This window comes from Platichthys flesus, chromosome 18 (genome assembly GCF_949316205.1).
Source record: "Platichthys flesus chromosome 18, fPlaFle2.1, whole genome shotgun sequence".
NCBI classification, from domain to species: Eukaryota; Metazoa; Chordata; class Actinopteri; order Pleuronectiformes; family Pleuronectidae; genus Platichthys; species Platichthys flesus.
This window is the reverse complement of record NC_084962.1, coordinates 1,062,584-1,070,803: the sequence shown is the minus strand read 5'-3', so window position 1 is coordinate 1,070,803 and position 8,220 is coordinate 1,062,584.

Sequence of the window (8,220 nt, the reverse complement as noted above, 5' to 3'; positions counted from 1 at the left end):
ATTCATGGTTCTACGAGCAGTTTGTGCTGAAAACAATTCACCGCCAGAACAGTATATGGCGCAACGGAAGACGAGCTTAGAGGAGTCTACCTCATGAAGCATGTAGAAGAAGTCAACGCTTGTTTATTTACATCCTCCCGGCTCCTCACACACAGTGAACGGTGGCAACTAACAGACAAAGGCTGTTGATGACGCGACAGTTTTTGCTTCAAGAGCTTGAAGCTTAACAGAGGCAGCTAGCTTCCTCCGTCAGGTTCCACACACAATAACTAATACCAAATTGTTTGCTTTTAAGCTGTATTTGAGAAACAGTGTCATGATAGCCGTGGAATTAAAGTTTTGCCAGCGGGTTTTTACTCTGTTACCCCCGCAGTTAGCATGGTGGCTAGCCCGCTAGGCTCTCCGCCATGCCGACGCGTAGTTAGAAAAATCTGAGCTGCACGAAAAGCTCTCTGTGGAGCCCGGAGAAGGCGTTCCATGGCAAAGAAGGCAGTCCTATCTGTACGTGTCCGTCAAAACGGAGAAGCATACATTGGCCTTCAGTGTAGAGATAAATCACTGGGGTAGTCACTGGACACACATTTCAAGAATGTATTAGAGCAATGGACACTGAAGCTCTGGATTGGTGATGAGATCATTCAGTTTATTCAACCCAACCCATCATACTTATACAATGATCTGAAGACTCTAATGCATCAAACCTTTACATCAGGGAGTCATTAATACACAAAATATTGTGTTATATTTGCATAAATGCAAATATAACTGTTCATGGGAGAAGCATAGCTGGACTGTTGATCTGTACGGACACTAGGGCTGTGCTCAAACAATCGATATGGCGATATATCGTGACGTCGTCATGCCGATGCGCGCATCGATGCAGATGCTACTGTATCGATACGGCATCAAATGCTGTGACGGCCGTCTTGAAAACGAAACTTCACCTATGGTGCAGTGCACGATAATGCTAATAGGTGGTAGCATAGGCAAAAACAGCACACGGCTCAATTCAAAACAAACAAAGAAGAAACACCGGAGAAACTGGCGGAGTTATTGCACATTGCTGTTTGTTTGTTTGTCTATTTGTGTCTCAGCAGGATCCCACAAAAAATGCTTTACTGATTTTCTTGAAACCTGGTAAGGGCATGCACATATTTTGGGGTGCATATGATTAAGGGGCGGATCTAGAATTTGTTACCCTTCTAGTCAGAGATTTCAAATCAACACTTCCTACAAACCATGTGGCACCTTGTAATTATTGCTGGTGGTGAGTGACATCATCATGGCATATGTGGCGAACATGAAATCAGTGAAATGGTGAGGACCCCGGACAACAGAAAGAGACAACATCAGCTGTCTGTAAACACCAGACCAAGTCAAAAAATGTAATGGAAGAGGTCTAGGGTTCTAGAACAGGAGTCAAAGGAGGACTGGAGAAAGGTCAAAGTGGACATTTATAAGTGAGACCTGAGACCAGCTTTGTTTCCAACTGAACTATCCTATGCTTCCTCTCTCCCTTCCCAACAACTATACTTAAATTACTTCGTCTCTCTCGTTTCGCTCCCCTCTTTTCCACCCACCTCTCCTTTCTTCTCCATTTTTCTCAGCTCATCCCAACTGGTTGAAGCAGATGGTAGCGCACATTAATCTGGATTCTGCTAGAAGTTTCTTTAAGTTAATGGGGGAGAGTTTTTTCTCTCCACATTTGCCAAAGTGCTATCTTATTGTGAGAATTGTTTCATTTATAAGGTTTCGACCTTGCTATGTAAAGTGCCTTGCAATAATGTATATTATGATTTGGAGGTATACAAATTAAATTAAATTGAAAAATTAAACCAACATCTCAGCCCTCTTTGTTGATACATCTCCCTTCTCCCATTTCTGCCACTGCATGCACAGTCAGTGCTCTACCATGTCCTTCTTCCTGATGCACAACCGAAGTCTGAAGCCATTTATCATGTGCTAGACCAGGAAGGCAGGAAGGTGCAACAAACAACTTCAACCACCTGTGCTGCAATTTTTTGAATTCCCTCCTGCACGTCTGATCCTTCTGTGTAGGCGCTCGTGCCAGAAATGGCTGCCCCCAAAACTCAACACTCAACAGCCCTTGGTCACATCCATTTGGTGGTTTTCCTTGCCAGTGCTCTACACAATCTTTCAGATAGACATTTTGTTGACTTTCTTTTCAGTGGTTTACCACATTGTGTGCCATCCAGGTATAGAAGCACTGTCCAAAACCTCCCACACTTCAATCAATACAATTTTATTTGTATAGCACAAATTCACAAATCACAGTTTGTCTCATAGGGATTAACAAGGTGTAACATCCGCTGTATTTACAACAATGATGATAAAAAATATAGTCCACCACCATGGTCATGATCTACTATCCACTTTCACAGTGACGATTCATGATCTACTATCCACTTTCGCAATCCATGATGTGGCAACAGGACCTGGTCTCACCTAAGTACCTCACACAATCCAAGCACTAAAAGTACCATTCCTAGTCCAAAGTTTTCTATGAAACGCACATCATCATGCCGTGCCATCACCTTAATCCATTCGGTTGATCACAGAGCTTGGCTTTCTACTTTGACTCTCTTTAGGCTGTGTTGGATCCTTCTCCTTCTTCTTTGTTTGGTTTATTGGCGGCTGTCAACCAACGTCAAAGTTCGTTACCGCCATCTACTGCTGTACTTCTCTTTCCCTTTTTCTTTCATTACTTCTTACCCCCCAAGGAAGCAAGGCTGGGATCCTGGCTGAGTTAGATCCTAACCAAATGGTCTGTACTTATTCGGAGATTTATCTTGATGACCACTCAAAGCGCTTCACAGGACACTTTTCCCAATCAAACACACATTCATACAGTACATCAATGTGCAGCATTTTATAAAAATGTTTACAACTAAATGTTACTAAACGTCCTAGGCCAGGAGTTTCACTGCAGTATTTTCTATACCATACAGGCTTATACACAGATTTTTGAATTGGGGACAGTTTGATCGAACCACCAACCTTCTGGTTAGTGGAGTCTTAAGAGCCTATCACTGCTGTTAAGTTACTAAGGTAGGAGTTACTCTCGATTCAATTTCCTAATAGAAATACAAAGCAAATCTCTGCTCCTGTCAATGTGTCAAATCTCCTGGCAGTTGGAGGCATCAAACTGTAATTACTGGCCCATCCTAGCCACCTCAATTACACCATTCACATTATTCCTCAAGCCAAATTGTTCCTGTCAAACTTTTAGTAAAAGCTGCATCAGTACCTTTTGTCATTGATAGTTGACCTGGACGATGAATGTAAACTAAAATACATATATGGAACAATTCCTATCTTGCGGAGGACCATTTCTTTCTTCTATGATGATTTCATTGAGAAAACTCTGGATGTGTACACACCTTTCCACAACCCACATTTGAAATTTCTGCTTTGTTAACACTGGGTACAAGTAATTTGAACATATTCCCACAGCTAATGAGTTGAATTGGAACCTACTTAGCTGATTAGATAGAATATATTATCGGTCACATACACCTAACGAGCTCTACTGTGATTAACATCACAGTAGTGATGTTACCATGCTTTCTGTTCTTAACAATAATCATTGAGGACAGACAAAATGTAACAAAATGTACTAACTTGAAGAGAAAACAGTCCTTTTTTTTCCTTAAAATCACATTGATCTTATCATCAGTCAAAACTCAAGCTGTGCTCTTGATGATTTACCCAAACACCATTTCTGCACCTTTCAGCAACAAAGCTTAGCTCACACAGCTCACCGCTCAGGCGAATGCAGAGATGAAAAACAAATGCAAGATATTTAACATTGATCAGCCCACCCTCTTTTGCATGTATATCACACACCAATACACACACACACACACATACACACATACACACTGACTCCACCCAGGTCTCTGCTGACCTCCTTTCCTAGCCAGTTACGATAATGCTAATGACTCTCACTGGGGCACAGGATGACAGGTGACAGAGCCAGCCAGACCAGGGCTGGCTGGCTGGCTGAAGGAAGGGTTGTGTGTGTGTGTGTGTGTGTGTGTGTGTGTGTGTGTGTGTGTGTGTGTGTGTGTGTGTGTGTGTGTGTGTGTGTGTGTGTGTGTGTGTGTGTGTGTGTGTGTGTGTGTGTGTGTGTGTGTGTGTGTGTGTGTGTGTGTGTGTGTGTGTGTGTGTGTGTGTGTGTGTGTGTGTGTGTGTGTGTGTGTGTGTGTGTGTGTGTGTGTGTGTGTGTTTTTTGTGTTTGTGGTAGGTGGGTGAGGGGAAGAAGAAGAGGTCAAGGATGGTGGTGCACAGGCCCCTTCCCTGGTAATGTGTCAGGAGGGATGCACCGTTCCTTGGCTGGATGGTAATTTATTACATTTAAGACAGGGCCTGACAGCCTAAATCAGCCTCCATTCAGATCACATTGGCTAGCCGGAGTGGTGGGAGGGTGTGTGCTCGGGTGTGTGCTCAGGAGGGGTGGGGGTGAGGGGTAGGGGTAAACACAAAGGAGGAGAAGGCAAGGAGAGAAGGAAACAGAGGGAGACTACATGGAAATGATATGCATTACTGAGAGATGTAGCCTGGGGCATGGTGCATGTTTTGCCTGTTTCCCTATAGTTAGTGTATTTATAATTCAAATATATGCCTTTAATAATTCAATATGAGATATATGAAAGGAAAGTGCATATGATATTTCTGATCAAAAACGTAACCTGATGGAGAAATTTCACGCTTCATGCAGATGCTTCATCAGTGTGACTAAGGAAGAAAAAGAGACAGGTGATCAAGACACTTATGACGGGTATGATGGCAGACAGGGAGGAGCCAAACTCAGAATAACAAGAAACGAATGATGCTGTGAAGGAAGTTTACAGTAACTAATCTGCAACTGGTTGGCAGATTTGTGGATGAGCATGCAAACAGACCAGTACAAGCAAACAGGAATGGAATAACAGGATGCAAGAACACTGGCCAATACACAGGAAAAACAGGAACAGAAACAGATAATCTGGCAGTAGCACTTGGGAAACCAGGTTTATTATACATTCTAAACCAGAGGAAAGGTATGTGAGTGGGATGCAAACCTCAGGTGATTGTTAAGTGTAACCGAGTGAGTATCTGGGTATAAGAGAGTCTATAAAGTCTGGAGACATCTGGTAGAGGGATTGAAAATGGCCGATTTGAAGAGGTAAAGGAAGGACCCAAGATTAGGGAGAGGGGTTGGATGAAAAGAGGAGCCAACCGTGACGCTGTCACTGGACTGAGAATCAAATAATTTACATAATTAACATAACTGGATGATTTTATTAATGATTTTTTTTCCCACGTTAATATTTTATGCAAGAAAATGCTGTGTGAAAAAAATACTACGAGTATTAGGGTCCTTTAAAGGAATAGCAAATATCTAAGATTTCACGAATTAGGTCTGAATTGATTTTTAAATCAGCCGGCTCCCTGCGTTTGAATGAGGAATGCGGAGCATCTCATCAAGTTACACTTTAGTATTAGTTTCACAGATATGCACAGATGACATACAATGTTTTGACATATTGCATTATCATAACTATTAAAACTTTGAAAAGATTTAGTAAGAACCTTTGTCGATCGTGAAGAAACTTTTATCTGGGTAAATTACAACTTCATTCTCTCTTTTGTTCAAGTAGAAATACATGTGTTTACAGTAGTCCTAACCAGGAGTTTAGCCTTTTTTAATTATTCTTGTTTAATAATGACCAAATAAATATAAATAAAAATGGGGCTTATTCATATCATTATTGAAGATTAGACAATATATAATTTGCTGGAGAAATAAAGTATTCGGTAAAAAATGTAAAGCTGTTGGCTATTGTGTTTATTGAGAGCTTTAGAGTTGAGACTTGTCTTACACCTCACTCATAAGATTTAAAGAATTCTTAAGTTCATAAATTTGTTACATTAAAAAGGATGTACATACAGTGTGTACATCTTACACACTGAACATTTACAACGAAAAGAGATGCATTTATTTCATACCCTTGATATCAAGCATAGTTTTCTCTCCACTAGTTGGTTCTTCGTAAGCACACTTACTATATGAACAAAACCTCTTACCAATCTTCCTAAACCGAGACTTTCATCTGTGAGGGATGAATACATTGGAGGCAGCAGTCATTAACTATGCAGCACTCAGGTACATCATAGGTCAATGATGTCAATGCGCATAAACAATATGAACTGTATAGCTATTCAAGTAAAATGTAATTTCATGGATGTCAAAAGAAAAGAAAATAGAAAACAAATCGCAGAAGCAAAAGTTTCCTGTGGGCACTGTCTGTACAAAAAACTGAGCACCACCACCATGCAAACAGTAATAAACACAAACAAGTTAGACTCTAAGCTTTCCCATTATTTATTTATTACATTCACATATTTCGTCAGTTTCTCCTGCATCACATAGCGTCTTAGCCAATGAGAACTGAGAAGCAAGCCTTTGGTTCATCACAGTTTCCGGACCCTCTTTCATCTACATGGTCACTCACACACATACACACATGCACACACACAGCTTAACTTAACCGCTTGTTACACATTCATGGTAAACCTAAGATCTGGTCCTTGAAGCAGTCAGCAGGATGTTTATCATGATGTTCACTGACATATAACCCTTCATTTACACAACCATACCAATAATTACCATAATTAATACCCTTAAATTTCATTTTCAGATAAAATACACACTTCAGATGAAGGCTTTTTTCCAAATGTAGGCCTACACACTATGTACAGGGGCCCTAATAATGTCATTACAGTGATTTTCTTTTCTTATCCAAATTCAAGCACTGATTAAAATAATGTAATCTCCCTCTTGTTTGTAAGCAACACCTCAGACAGACAAACATCATACATGCACTTCAGTGACAGAAACTATAACACAATAAACACTATCAGTATTCAGGCAGGAAGACTAGATGAATGTCCGTTAGTATATTCCGAGGGAACACTGACTTCAGACAGGGACTGTCACAGCTTACATCCAAAAGCAGCAATAGCTGTAAATTAACACATATATAAATAAATAGTATGAATATATGCATGGTCATTAATCATATAGTCATTGCATAATTTGCAGCTTTTTTAGGCTTTTCACCTCATTCAGATGTAAAAACAGTTGTATTCTCTATTTTGTTTGCAATTTGAGAATAAAATAAACAGGCTACATCAGTGCTGCTAACCACACTTTCCAGAAATAGAAAGAACAGACAATAATTCTCAATGACACTACATGAAAACACTTGGAAGCATTTGAGTTTCTTTCTAGCCTCTACATAAACATCTATCAAACTGTGGGGAACCTCATGTGGAGCAACATGGCCAGCTCAGCTCAAGCTCGTACACACACACACACACACACACACACACACACACACACACTTCCTCTGAGCTAAAATAAGGCATGGGAAGTTTGGGAAATCTTACCATTGACAGATCTAGTTTAACTGTACAGGTTTCCATAGTGCTCATTTAAACACATCCCCTTTTCTAAAAATGAAAATTATAAATGTGCCTCCCATTCAACTGCAAAAGTTTCCAAAATATTCCTGTATTTTCCGTTTACACAACACCGACAGTTGAAAAGTTGTCAGGAAGTGGGCTGAGATCCCGGCTATAACCCTAACCCTATGACCTATTGAATATTCAAACACTGGACCTGCTTCCATTTAAAAATCATTTGTATAATGTTATTTACACATGCAATGTCTTGCAGAAATTATCCATATTTCGCAAAAGGAGCAAGAGAGGCAGAATGGTGTGGGTTTGTTTTTAAAGCAATGACCGAACCCCCGATTATCAAAACACGGTAACGTGTCAGCAGTCAGGGGCTGGACAACCCCCCACCCAAAAGAACCCCTCCACCCTCCGTCATCAGCGCGTCCCGCAGCTCCTATAAGTGGCATCACAGCAGACCTGCGAACAGTGAGCGTGTCGGCGCGCACAGGCATGCACACGGGGACGCAGTGAGAGTACGCGCGGTGTTACTGACATCACACATTCTCACGAGGCAGATTACAACTGATCCTCTCGTTTAAGGAACTCAGTCAACAGTGCGCGTTTAGGCTCACGAGCGCAAGGACCCGCGTTACATCCCTTTGCATTGATTTGCTCCAGCCACACAATATAGGAGCGGATTATAATCCCTCTTGGATTTAACTGGCTCCAATTGATCAACTTCGCTTCTCATCA